We start from the raw sequence: 11,123 nt of genomic DNA, 5'->3' as shown, positions 1-11,123 counted from the left end.
GAAATTAAAAAGAAAACAAAAAATTTATAAAATTGACAGATGAAGCTGACGTGTGACTGTTCTTATCTGATAATACTCCTACCAACTTGCCAATTCAAGACTTGATAATCCCATAAGCATAAGATGAATTTGGGGTTTTGAGGGGCGGCTCTTCTCCGCCGTTAGGTCGTAAAGGCATTGTTATCTCAATACGGATTGCTATTGCGATTGCGATTGGGGTCACATACCCAACCGTGCATCGGTGGAAATGTCATCACTGCTGTTGATTCCGATTAGGGTTACATACTCGACCAGTGGTTTGTGGTGCTTCGAGGGCGTTATTCGCTACAAAACTCGACCAACATCGTCGGATCTCGTCTGTGAAGGATCATCTGATAGTCATGAACCTATACAAAATTATCTTTCTTCTTCAACAGTATGGGGAAGATTAAAACATGATATTCTTGTTAGACAATTATGGTAATATTAGTAATGTAAATCAGCCACAAATTAAGGAATTATATTAGCTGTAAATTAGCTAGATTTTACAGCATTCACATTGTAATCTCATGTATAAATATCTCATTCCAAATCAATACAAGGCAAGGGATTCCAATTAACATGGTATCAGCAGCTTAGGTCTTTTCCTCTTCAACCCCAGCCGATTTCTCTTTTCCCTGCCACCTTCTTCATATTCTTTCTTCTCTACCTCTAGTTTTTCAGTTGCCAATCATCATGGCTGCCCAAATTCCTACGCATCCTGCTCTAACTCTCACAAATATTTCTTCAATCATTAAAGAACCATTAGATCAGAAAACAGGCCAATATAACACCTGGGCAGAGCTATTTAAAAATCATGCCAAGGCCTACCTCGTTCTTGATTATATCATCCCGTCCACCGATGACGGCTCGGAATTTTCCTCCTCCGTTACGAAAACTAAGAATCCTAGTCTCTGGAAACGGATAGATGCAATTGTTTTACAATGGCTATATGAAACTATAACACTGGACTTAGTTAATACCATTATTGGGAAAGAATTGACGGCGGCCAAGGCTTGGGAACGCTTGGAAGAATTGTTCGTTGATAACAAGCATTCCCGCGCACTGTATTTGCAGCAGGAATTTTCGAATGTTCGCATGGAAAACTTTCCTGATGCATCATCCTATTGTCAACATCTGAAAAATTTATCGGATCAATTGGATAATGTTGGCGCTCCGGTTGATAACGACAGACTTGTTCTACAACTGATTTCCGGTCTTACTGAGGCTTTTGAATCTGTTGGAAGCCAAATCCGGCACGGAGAAACTCTTCCTCAATTCTACAAGGCGAGATCAATGATTATACTTGAGGAATCAGCTCGTGCTAAGAAAATAGAGACCACCGTCAATTCAGCGGCTGTTTCCTTGGCCACCGCGAACTCCGACACCTCCCATCCTCTCTTTCCCCCACCGGCAGCAAATTTCCGGCCCCAACAGTCTCGTGGCGGCGGCGGTTCTTTCAATCGGAGCAGCGACGGCGGCTTTCATCATGGCGGCAGAACTGGAGGCCGACGTGGAAGGCATGGACGTGGTGGTGGAGGTCGCTGGTTTCCTCGACCATACCAGCAACAATATGGGTCGTGGGGATTTGGAGCACCATGGGCTTCTCCATTTCCATGTGCTTCAGCCCCATGCCCATATCCCACTTTACCCTCACATGGACAGACCCATCCATTCATGACTCCACCAGCCCACCCAACTCAGCAGGGTATTCTTGGAGCACGGCCCACTCAGCAGGCCCATCTGGCCCAGGACTGCTCTCCCACCAACATTGCTGCAGCGATGCACACGCTGGCGATCACTCCGCCACCGGACCCGTGGCACATGGACACCGGCGCCACCGCTCATATGACGGCGGATGGAGGTATGCTCACTTCTTATTTAAATAAGAGCTCAAATCATAATATTGTAGTTGGAAATGGCAATTGTATTCCTATGGTCGGTCTTGGTAATGCGTCCTTAGCCAGCAACAATAAATCCCTGCACTTGAACAATATTTTGCACGCCCCCAAACTAGTTAAAAACCTTATATCCGTTAGAAAATTTACTGTCGATAATAACGTGTCTGTGGAATTTGATCCTTTTGGTTTCTCTGTGAAGGATTTGCGTACGGGGATGCTTATTATGAGATGTAATAGCACCGGTGATCTTTACCCAGTTACCGCCGATTCTTCATCTGGTTTATCTTTTTCTTTTACTACTTTGACTCCTACTATTTGGCACAATCGTTTGGGACACCCTGGATCTCATATTTTGAATAATCTTATAACAAACAATTTAATTTCTTGCAATAAATCTTTGGATAATTCAGTTTGTTCTTCATGTGTGTTTGGAAAGCAAATTAAATTGCCTTTCTATGATTCCTCTAATTTTTCAACCATGCCTTTTGATATTGTTCATAGTGATGTTTGGACGTCTCCTATAGTGAGTTCCGGCGGTTATCGTTATTATGTTTTATTTCTTGATGACTTTACAAATTTCCTTTGGACTTTTCCACTTACTACAAAATCTCAAGTTTTCTCCACTTTTCTTACTTTTCGATCTCTCATTCGTACACAATTTGAACGCGATATAAAAGCTTTTCAATGTGATAATGGTGGTGAATATAATAATGTTCAATTTCATGATTTTTGCAAATTAAATGGTATGCAATTTCGTTTTTCTTGTCCTCACACATCTCCTCAAAATGGAAAATCCGAACGAACCATTCGAACCATTAACGATATTGTTCGGACTTTACTTCACCACGCCTCCGTCCCTTCTAATTTTTGGCCACATGCTCTTGGTCATGCTACCTATCTTCTCAATGTCTTACCTCATCGCAACCTCGGCAACCTTTCTCCCACCAAAATTCTTTATCATCGTGATCCTAGTTATACTCATATCCGCACCTTCGGTTGTTTATGTTTTCCCCTTATTCCTTCCACTTCTCGTAATAAACTCCAAGCACGTTCTTTTCCTTGTGTCTTCTTAGGATTTCCACCCAACCACCGCGGTTACAAGTGCTATGACGTCTCTACACGCAAAATTGTTATTTCCCGACACGTTGTATTCGACGAAAGCCATTTCCCATTTGCTAAATCCTCACCTTTCCCAACTGCCATTTCGTCCACTCTCCCTATCCCTAATCCAGGCCCGTTATCTTCTACCCAAGCTGGCCCATATATAATCCCACCTCAGCCTACTACAGATCCGGCCCAACACCAATCAGCGTCTCCACAGCCCAACCCGCCATCTCTCCAATGCCACCATCCTATCACGCCCGCCAGTCCACCTCCCAGCCCACCCGGACCAATTGACCAGCCCAGCCCCGCCCACTCACTCAGTCCGCCTGGGCCTCCACAACAGGACCAACAGCCTAGCCCCTATCATTCTCCTTCCACTAATGACACCCTCTCCCCCGAGCCTACTTCCCCCCCAATAATATCCACCCATCCCATGGTCACCCGAAGCCAAACAGGAATTTTTAAGCCCATCCATAAATTAAACCTCAACGCTTCCACTCTTTCTCCATTACCCTTGAACCCTTCCCTCGCATTACGAGACCCAAATTGGAAAAGTGCCATGGCCGATGAATATAGAGCTCTTATTGAAAATAAGACGTGGGTCCTTGTACCCCGTCCTCCTAATGCTAACATTTTGCGTAGTTGGTGGATTTTCAGGCACAAATTTAATGCAGATGGTTCCTTTGCGCGCTATAAGGCTCGCCTTGTTGGCAATGGTGCTAATCAACTAGTTGGTGTAGATTGTGGCGAGACTTTCAGTCCAGTTGTTAAACCTGCAACGATCCGTGCCGTTCTCAGCATTGCTCTATCCAAAAATTGGGGTCTCCACCAAATCGATGTTAAGAATGCTTTCCTTCACGGCAATCTCTCTGAGACAGTTTATATGCATCAGCCAATGGGGTTCAGAGATCCCAACTATGCGGAACATGTTTGTCTCCTCCAAAAGTCACTGTATGGTTTAAAATAAGCTCTTCGGGCGTGGTACCAACGGTTTGCCTCTTTTCTTGCAACTTTGGGTTTCTCACATAGCAAGTCTGATCACTCGCTCTTTGTCTTTCATCGTGGGACCGAGACCGCCTATTTGCTCTTATATGTTGACGACATAGTCCTTACAGCTTCTTCTCCTGCTTTACGAGAGACTATCATCAGACACTTGAGCTCTGAGTTTGCTATGAAGGATTTAGGTCCATTAAATTATTTTTTGGGTATCTCCATCAGTCGCACCCCGGGATCACTTTTCTTATCTCAGAAGAAGTATGCAAATGAGATTCTTACAAAAGCCGGGCTCTCTTCCTCTAACTCTTGCACTACACCTGTTGACACCAAGCAGAAACTCAGTCTCTCCTCTGGTTCACCTTATCATGATCCATCCGAGTATCGTAGTCTCGCCGGTGCATTACAGTATTTAACTCTGACTCGGCCAGATATTTCATACGCAGTACATCAGGTTTGTTTGTTCATGCATGCTCCTCGGACTCAGCACATGGCCGCCATCAAACGTATTCTCCGCTATGTTAAAGGAACTCTTGATTATGGGCTTCATCTCACAGCTTCTTCCCTTGATTCATTAGTCTCTTATACTGATGCTGATTGGGGCGGATGTCCTGACACTCGTCGATCTACTTCTGGGTACTGTGTATTCCTTGGGGACAACCTCATATCCTGGTCTGCCAAGCGTCAGCCAACTCTTTCTCACTCGAGTGCTGAAGCGGAATACCGCGGGGTCGCTAATGTTGTCTCAGAAACCTGTTGGATTCGGAATCTCCTTCTAGAGCTCCATCTACCGATTCGGAAATCCACCTTTGTTTATTGTGACAATGTCAGTGTTGTTTATTTGTCCGGTAACCCGGTCCAACATCAGAGGACAAAACACATTGAGATGGACATACACTTCGTCCGTGAAAAGGTTTCAAGAGGGGAGGTCAGAGTTCTTCACGTACCTTCTCGGCACCAAATCGCTGACATCTTCACCAAAGGTCTTCCTCAGATTCTTTTTGAAGACTTTCGGTCTAGTCTCAACGTTCATCCTCCTCCCGTTTTGACTACGGGGGTGTGTTAGACAATTATGGTAATATTAGTAATGTAAATCAGCCACAAATTAAGGAATTATATTAGCTGTAAATTAGCTAGATTTTACAGCATTCACATTGTAATCTCATGTATAAATATCTCATTCCAAATCAATACAAGGCAAGGGATTCCAATTAACAATTCTGTTTCTAAACAAACAGATTTGTGCTTGAAAGAATCAAGAGAAAGCTCCAATTTATCATCCTAGTAAGATGAAGTTGAACTTTCATACTCAAGCTCACTCACTCAGTATCTTCGACAGATTCGCTTAAGTTTTTCCTCTTTCGATATGTCTCCTAATTCAGTGCTCCAGGTGAACAAGACGGCAGGAGAAGCTTATGAGCTTTATGTGCTTTGTGATCCTGAAGTTGCTCTTATTATCTTCTCTAACCGTGGCAAGCTCTATGAGTTCAGCAGCATATCCGAATTGAGTGATCTAACCTGGCTGGCTTACTTTGGGAAAGACAAGTAAGCGCGACACACGGGTCCCTAGAGTGATCGAATCCTCCTGGCCCCGTGACATTTGGTATTGTCTACGGTTTTTGTTTTTGCTATCACTATCAGTCCTTAGGTCTAACTTAACCAATGAATATGCAGCAAAGGCTTGTAGCGGATCCGACGAAGACATGTTTGAAAGCATATGGAAATCAGCTTAAAGTTTGTCATGTTCTTCAGCTCCTGAGATCTTTTCGTGCACAGTTGGACAAAAGCCAAGCAAGTCTAGGTACTGTCTACATGATACTGCTGATGTACTGCCATTGCTTCAAAGTTGGGCAAGTCCTTCAAGTTCGAAACTGAGGTGCAACACAGAAGAGCAAGTCTCTTTCGAGCAAGTGTTTTTCGTTGCATAAAATACAGGGTAAAGAAAGTAAATAGTCCGGGTAGAAGAAGGATGATGTTTATTAATTATGATTGGAGAGCCAGAGTTGAGATATTGTAAGAGAGGTTGATGGGGTAGGATATTTTTTTGTATTTTATAAGTCTTTTTAGAGAGATGAGACTAAAATGTGAATACTCTTCTTACATTTATGGAATTTATCACGAGTGAAATTGCATGCTCTCGAAATTTTGTTATAGTAAATAGTTCTGTCTTGGAAATTCCAACTTTTTTTTTGAACTATTCATTTGCTACCTGGTTTTAAATATGGTTTCCTTAAGGGAAGGAATTGATTTATGGGATATGTTCATTGGTTTTAAGCATGTTTCTGGCCATTGGATTCATTAGTCACTCGATTTTTTTTCTTCTATTGCTTGCTATATTAAATTCCATTAGATTAAAACCATTGCTAATTCTTTTATTTAGAGGCAGGAACAAGTAACCGTTAGAATTAGATCAGGTAATGGCAATGGGTGCAGTATAGAATTTGATCAGTATGTGGTTTATGGTTCGAGTTTTAGGAGCGGCCTCTTGCCAAAAAATTGGCAAGGGAAGACTTGCTCCCAATACACCCTTGTGGTGGGACTTTTCCCGGACCCTCGCTTAGCAGGAACGCGTAATGCACCGGGCCACCCTTTTTATGGTTAGTGTATAAAAAAATGAAAATGCCAGTTGGGATTCTTGTGAGACATTAAAAAGTGTTCTAGTTACTTTAGACTTTGATATATGCTCACCAACTTGGCTAATGTTTTATTAATCTGCTAGAGGTTTGTGTTCCATGTGGACTATAACCATTGTACCATGAGAATTGAGTTTTCAGTCTGGCGAAGAGAAATACACTCGAAGTTGTGTCAGGATCATTTTTGTTATGTCTATCATTTTTGTTTGTTTGTTTACTCTCGTGCTCCAAATTTCATGTTGCTCTTGAGCTGATAGAGTACCTGCGGCCAATGGCCGAAACTACAGAAATATGAATGAATACAAGTCCAAATTCAAGCTTCTTAGACATTTAGATGGCATTTCCTGAATTTTATGAACAGCCAGCCATCTCATTTAAACTAAACAGTCAAGGAATTTAATAGCAGACTATGAATCTTGTGCTCTTAACATGGATTTCTAGCTGTTTCGTAAAACGGCATAGTTATTCTCTTTCTTGTGTTTGTAAAACAACGAATTGTGTTGCTCATATTCATGATCGGGCTTTAGATTGTTTGTTCGGGGTGTTTGGAATATTGGTAGGATTATAAACGACTGATGCTGGCTTGTTATTAAGATTAAAGATCCAAATTTGAACATGTTTAAAGCTTATCTTGTGAACAAGTGAAATTTGAGCTTGATGAATTTTAATTTCCTTAAACATGAATAAGCTAACTTCTCTAATTTGGTTTTAGCTTTAAGTTTCATGTAATATTTCATTTGAAGTTGTAATAGATTTGGCAATTCGATCAAACTTGTAGCATGATCTCTAAGAGTTATGATACGATCAAGACGGGTGATCTAACCCGCACTCTTCGAGCGAGTGCTTGCTCCAGACAATTTAGAGAAGAATAGAGAATATTATTATTGCTTAACCTTCAATAAACAACAGCAGGCTATTTATACTGCTAGTCTTTACAAATAAACCAATGACGGAATCCTAATTGGAAAAGGACTAAATAATAAATCCTAATTAGACAAGAACTGAGTAATGAATCCTAATTAGACAAGAACTAGAAATCTTAATATAATAACTAATTAATTAAACAGATAATCCTTGTGCCAGGCCGGAACCTGTTGCACCCGACGAGACCGACCCTCGACTTCAGGAATAGCAGCCGCGTCAATCCCAGGGGCTTCAATAGCAACTCTGGATCAGCTTCAGCAGTTGTAACAAGTTACAAAAGTATGGTATATAAAAGAAAAAAGACAAAGACGTGTGTATTGACATTGTGAGTTTTTTAAATAAATGTTTTTTTATTTTTATTTTTTTTTATGAAAATACTTGTAACTTCATTATATTAAAACATAGCAAGTACAATAAAAAAACAACAGTAAGAAATCAATTATTACAAGATCTACAAAGACACTGAAATGGGTACAGAGAGTAAAAAAGGTCATAAATGTATAAAAAAACACAAAACAACTCGTCAGAAAATTAACAAGCTCGAATTCAATATTATGTTCGGGAATTATTCACGAATTTGTTAACGAGTTTTGCTCGCGAGCAGTTCATTAATTTAGTTTATAAACTTCGCACGCTAACAATTCATTAATTATGTTCATGAACTATAGTGATTTGGAATTTCTTTAACACATAACTACATAGTTTTTAAATTTATAAAACTAAATTTTACATAAAATTACGCAGTTTACATTTTTCTATTTACAGAAATGTTATTATTAAAAAAAGGCTTAATACATTATTTGTCCTCTGAACTTGTCTAAAAGGTTTGATTGCCCTCCTGAACTTTCAAAGTATCCTGAAAGCCCCTCTAAACTTGCATTAAATGTTGAGTAGCCCCTGAACTTGCGCAAAATATAATCAATGGATCACTCGGTTGCAAAAAAAAAAGTAAGTTAAATGCGAAAAACATATTGCACAAGTTTTAAAAAAAAAGTAAAACGATCGAAGTCGGAGTATACGGTTGTTAGATTAGAGAATACAAATTGTATATAATACATATTCTGCATTTAACTTATTTGTTTTGCGAGCAAATGAACAATTAATTACATTTTAAAGCCCTAACTTACACCGACAATCAAAATCTGGTTTGAATTAAAAAAGAACAAAATTTTATAAGTTCGACACATAGAAGGTATGTGTCACTATCTCCTTGTTACGCCTATAAATTGAAGTTTATATCGAAAGAAAGCGCAGTTTGCCTTCTTCTCCGCCGCCGTGCATCGGTGAAAATGGCATCGGCCTTCCCTTTGCTAAAACATACTGCAACTCGACCACGTTTTGATTCGTCTACAACCTTAAACCGTGATAGTCATGAACTCATACAAAATTAACCTCACACTGATCGATTTGCAGCCCCCGTATTTGCCGGTAATTTTCATTTCGTAATTAAGTTTGCCGCTGTTGTTTGCTTCCACTTGTGACTTTATTTTACTTCTTCGCTTTCCCACAGTGATAGACCCCGGCGATGAAGTTTGGCTGTTTGACCCTTATTTTCCTTCTTAATGAGGAGGCGTGTATCAGAAAGATTTTGAAGCAATCCTTTTCCTTCTTAAGGAGGAGGCGTGTATTAGAAAGGTTGAAGGAATCCCTCTAAGTTTTTCTTTGGCACTTTGTGTTTTGATTCTGATTGAGCTGAAGGTTTATAGTAATTATTGTCAATTGTAAGAATTTTGAAGTTCTTAATTAATGGGATTTACTTCAGCTATTCGTGGGGTCTTTTCGAGCCTTGGCACAATAAACGTTGTTGTTGTTGTTGTGTCACGGGTTCTAGTCTGAGTCTTAGGAGGGAAGGTTTGTCTCCAATACACCCACCACACACCCCTCCCCCGACGGGTCCGGTGCACCGCCCTTTTATTCGTGGGGTCTTTTACTGGCTGAACAAAGCTCTGATATTAAAGAGGTAAGGGGACTAAGGATTCTATTTATGATTAGCATTTTTTTATTGTGAAAAATCATAGTATTTTGAATTGTCAGTATAGTAGAAATTCAATTTGTTCTACGAAATAGAGGAAGCATGAGTAGTTGAAGTTCTTTGAATGAGATCCCCAACATTGGTAGTTGAAGTCTACAAGAAACAATTAAGAACCAAAAAGATAACTATTATACTTGCTCTTTTACTTCTTATTTTCCTACCTGTTTTCCTTCCATTGTGAATGACAAAATTTCAAGTTTGCCCTGCAATTTATAGGACATTTTAGCTTCTTGAGCACTAAACTATAGGGCTTCAACAGTTTGTATGATTTTGAACATCTTAACCACCGAGTTCCAATTTTAAACAGCCAAATTTTAATAAAACGTATAATTTTTTAATTTCTATGCAGCCAATGGGATGGAAACTACCAAATCGAAGCTTACCTTCCAGCCTTGAACCCATCAGTAGACAGGCTGATTACACCAATGCAACAGCAATCACAACTTGCATCATTAGTGAACTTCCATGGAGGAGCCTTTTCCGAAGACTATGAAGCAGAAACAAATGCTCAACACACTTCTGTGGAACCGTCAACAATCATCCATGAATGATAATAGTATGCCTGATCTCGATTTTCGACTTTGAGCTTATTATCTCCATGCCTCAAATAAGACAACTATGAACTGCTTCTTTTTTTCTTTTATGTTGAATAAGTGTTGTTGATTGATGGATGCATTTCTGGATCAGAAATGATTTGGTTTAAGCTTTATATGGTCAACTTGTTTCGTTATAGCATATGCTATGCATCATCATTTGGCATGCATTAGATCTTACTGAATAAACTGACAGCAGTTAAAAATGCAAAATATTGCATTTGTTTTTCTCGGTAGAAGCATGAAGTATGATTGTTCTGTATATTTACAGGTGCTCATTGTTAGCACTTTCAAATGCTTGTGCTCTTTCTTTCTTATTGCTCTTGGACTGATATAACTAAATGATGTTTGAATTCGCAAATATTTTCATGTTCTCAAGTTGCTGATTTTCAACTCATTTGATAAGCTTCTGGTTAGAGTAAGAGCTTGATTCTCTCTGGGTTGGTGTTCTTTAGTTCGGGCAGGATAATTGGGAAGAAAGTCTGAAAGACTCGTCTTTACATTTCTCAGAGCTTAAAACTGCAAATCTTTTGGCACTTTTTGGCACAAAAGTGGAAGACAGAGAGACTCAAAATCGTCAACTCTGCAGCAACATCAGATAACTTTGTTTCTACTGAACTGAGGTTAAACTCTATGCCTTCTTCTCAGGATCAGCAGCCAGCAATCCAAACACCTTCTTAGTGGGCAGATTGACATTCTGCAAGCTGAATAGATAGTTCTGTAGCAATGGAGGTTCTGTTCTTTGTCACTTAATTTCAGTTCAGTAGCCGCATTCAGTTCTGTAATTAGTTCAGTTCAGTAATTTATCATTACTTATTATAATTATTTATTATTATTATTATTATTAGAACCGTTATTATTTTTATAAACTTTTTATTTTAATTAATTCTATGTTTAAAGGATTATATTATTATATTATTTTAGT

At 39.5% G+C, this 11,123-nt stretch overlaps 1 long non-coding RNA gene across 2 annotated transcripts; it reads left to right on the top strand.

Annotated features, from left to right (window-relative positions):
* The first annotated feature begins 8,852 nt into the window (after nt 1-8,852).
* LOC136227333 (uncharacterized) lies at nt 8,853-11,084 on the top strand. 2 transcript variants are annotated; one of them, XR_010688008.1, is made up of 3 exons: nt 8,853-9,001; nt 9,084-9,208; nt 9,955-11,084. It is a non-coding gene; the product is annotated as an uncharacterized lncRNA (long non-coding RNA). The 2 variants fall into 2 exon arrangements; XR_010688007.1 differs by having other exon boundaries at nt 9,084-9,533.
* Nucleotides 11,085-11,123: the final 39 nt, after the last annotated feature.

Source organism: Euphorbia lathyris, chromosome 4 (assembly GCF_963576675.1).
Source record: "Euphorbia lathyris chromosome 4, ddEupLath1.1, whole genome shotgun sequence".
NCBI lineage: Eukaryota > Viridiplantae > Streptophyta > Magnoliopsida > Malpighiales > Euphorbiaceae > Euphorbia > Euphorbia lathyris.
Note: the sequence above shows the minus strand (reverse complement) of the source record. Positions and strands in the feature narration are given on the sequence as shown.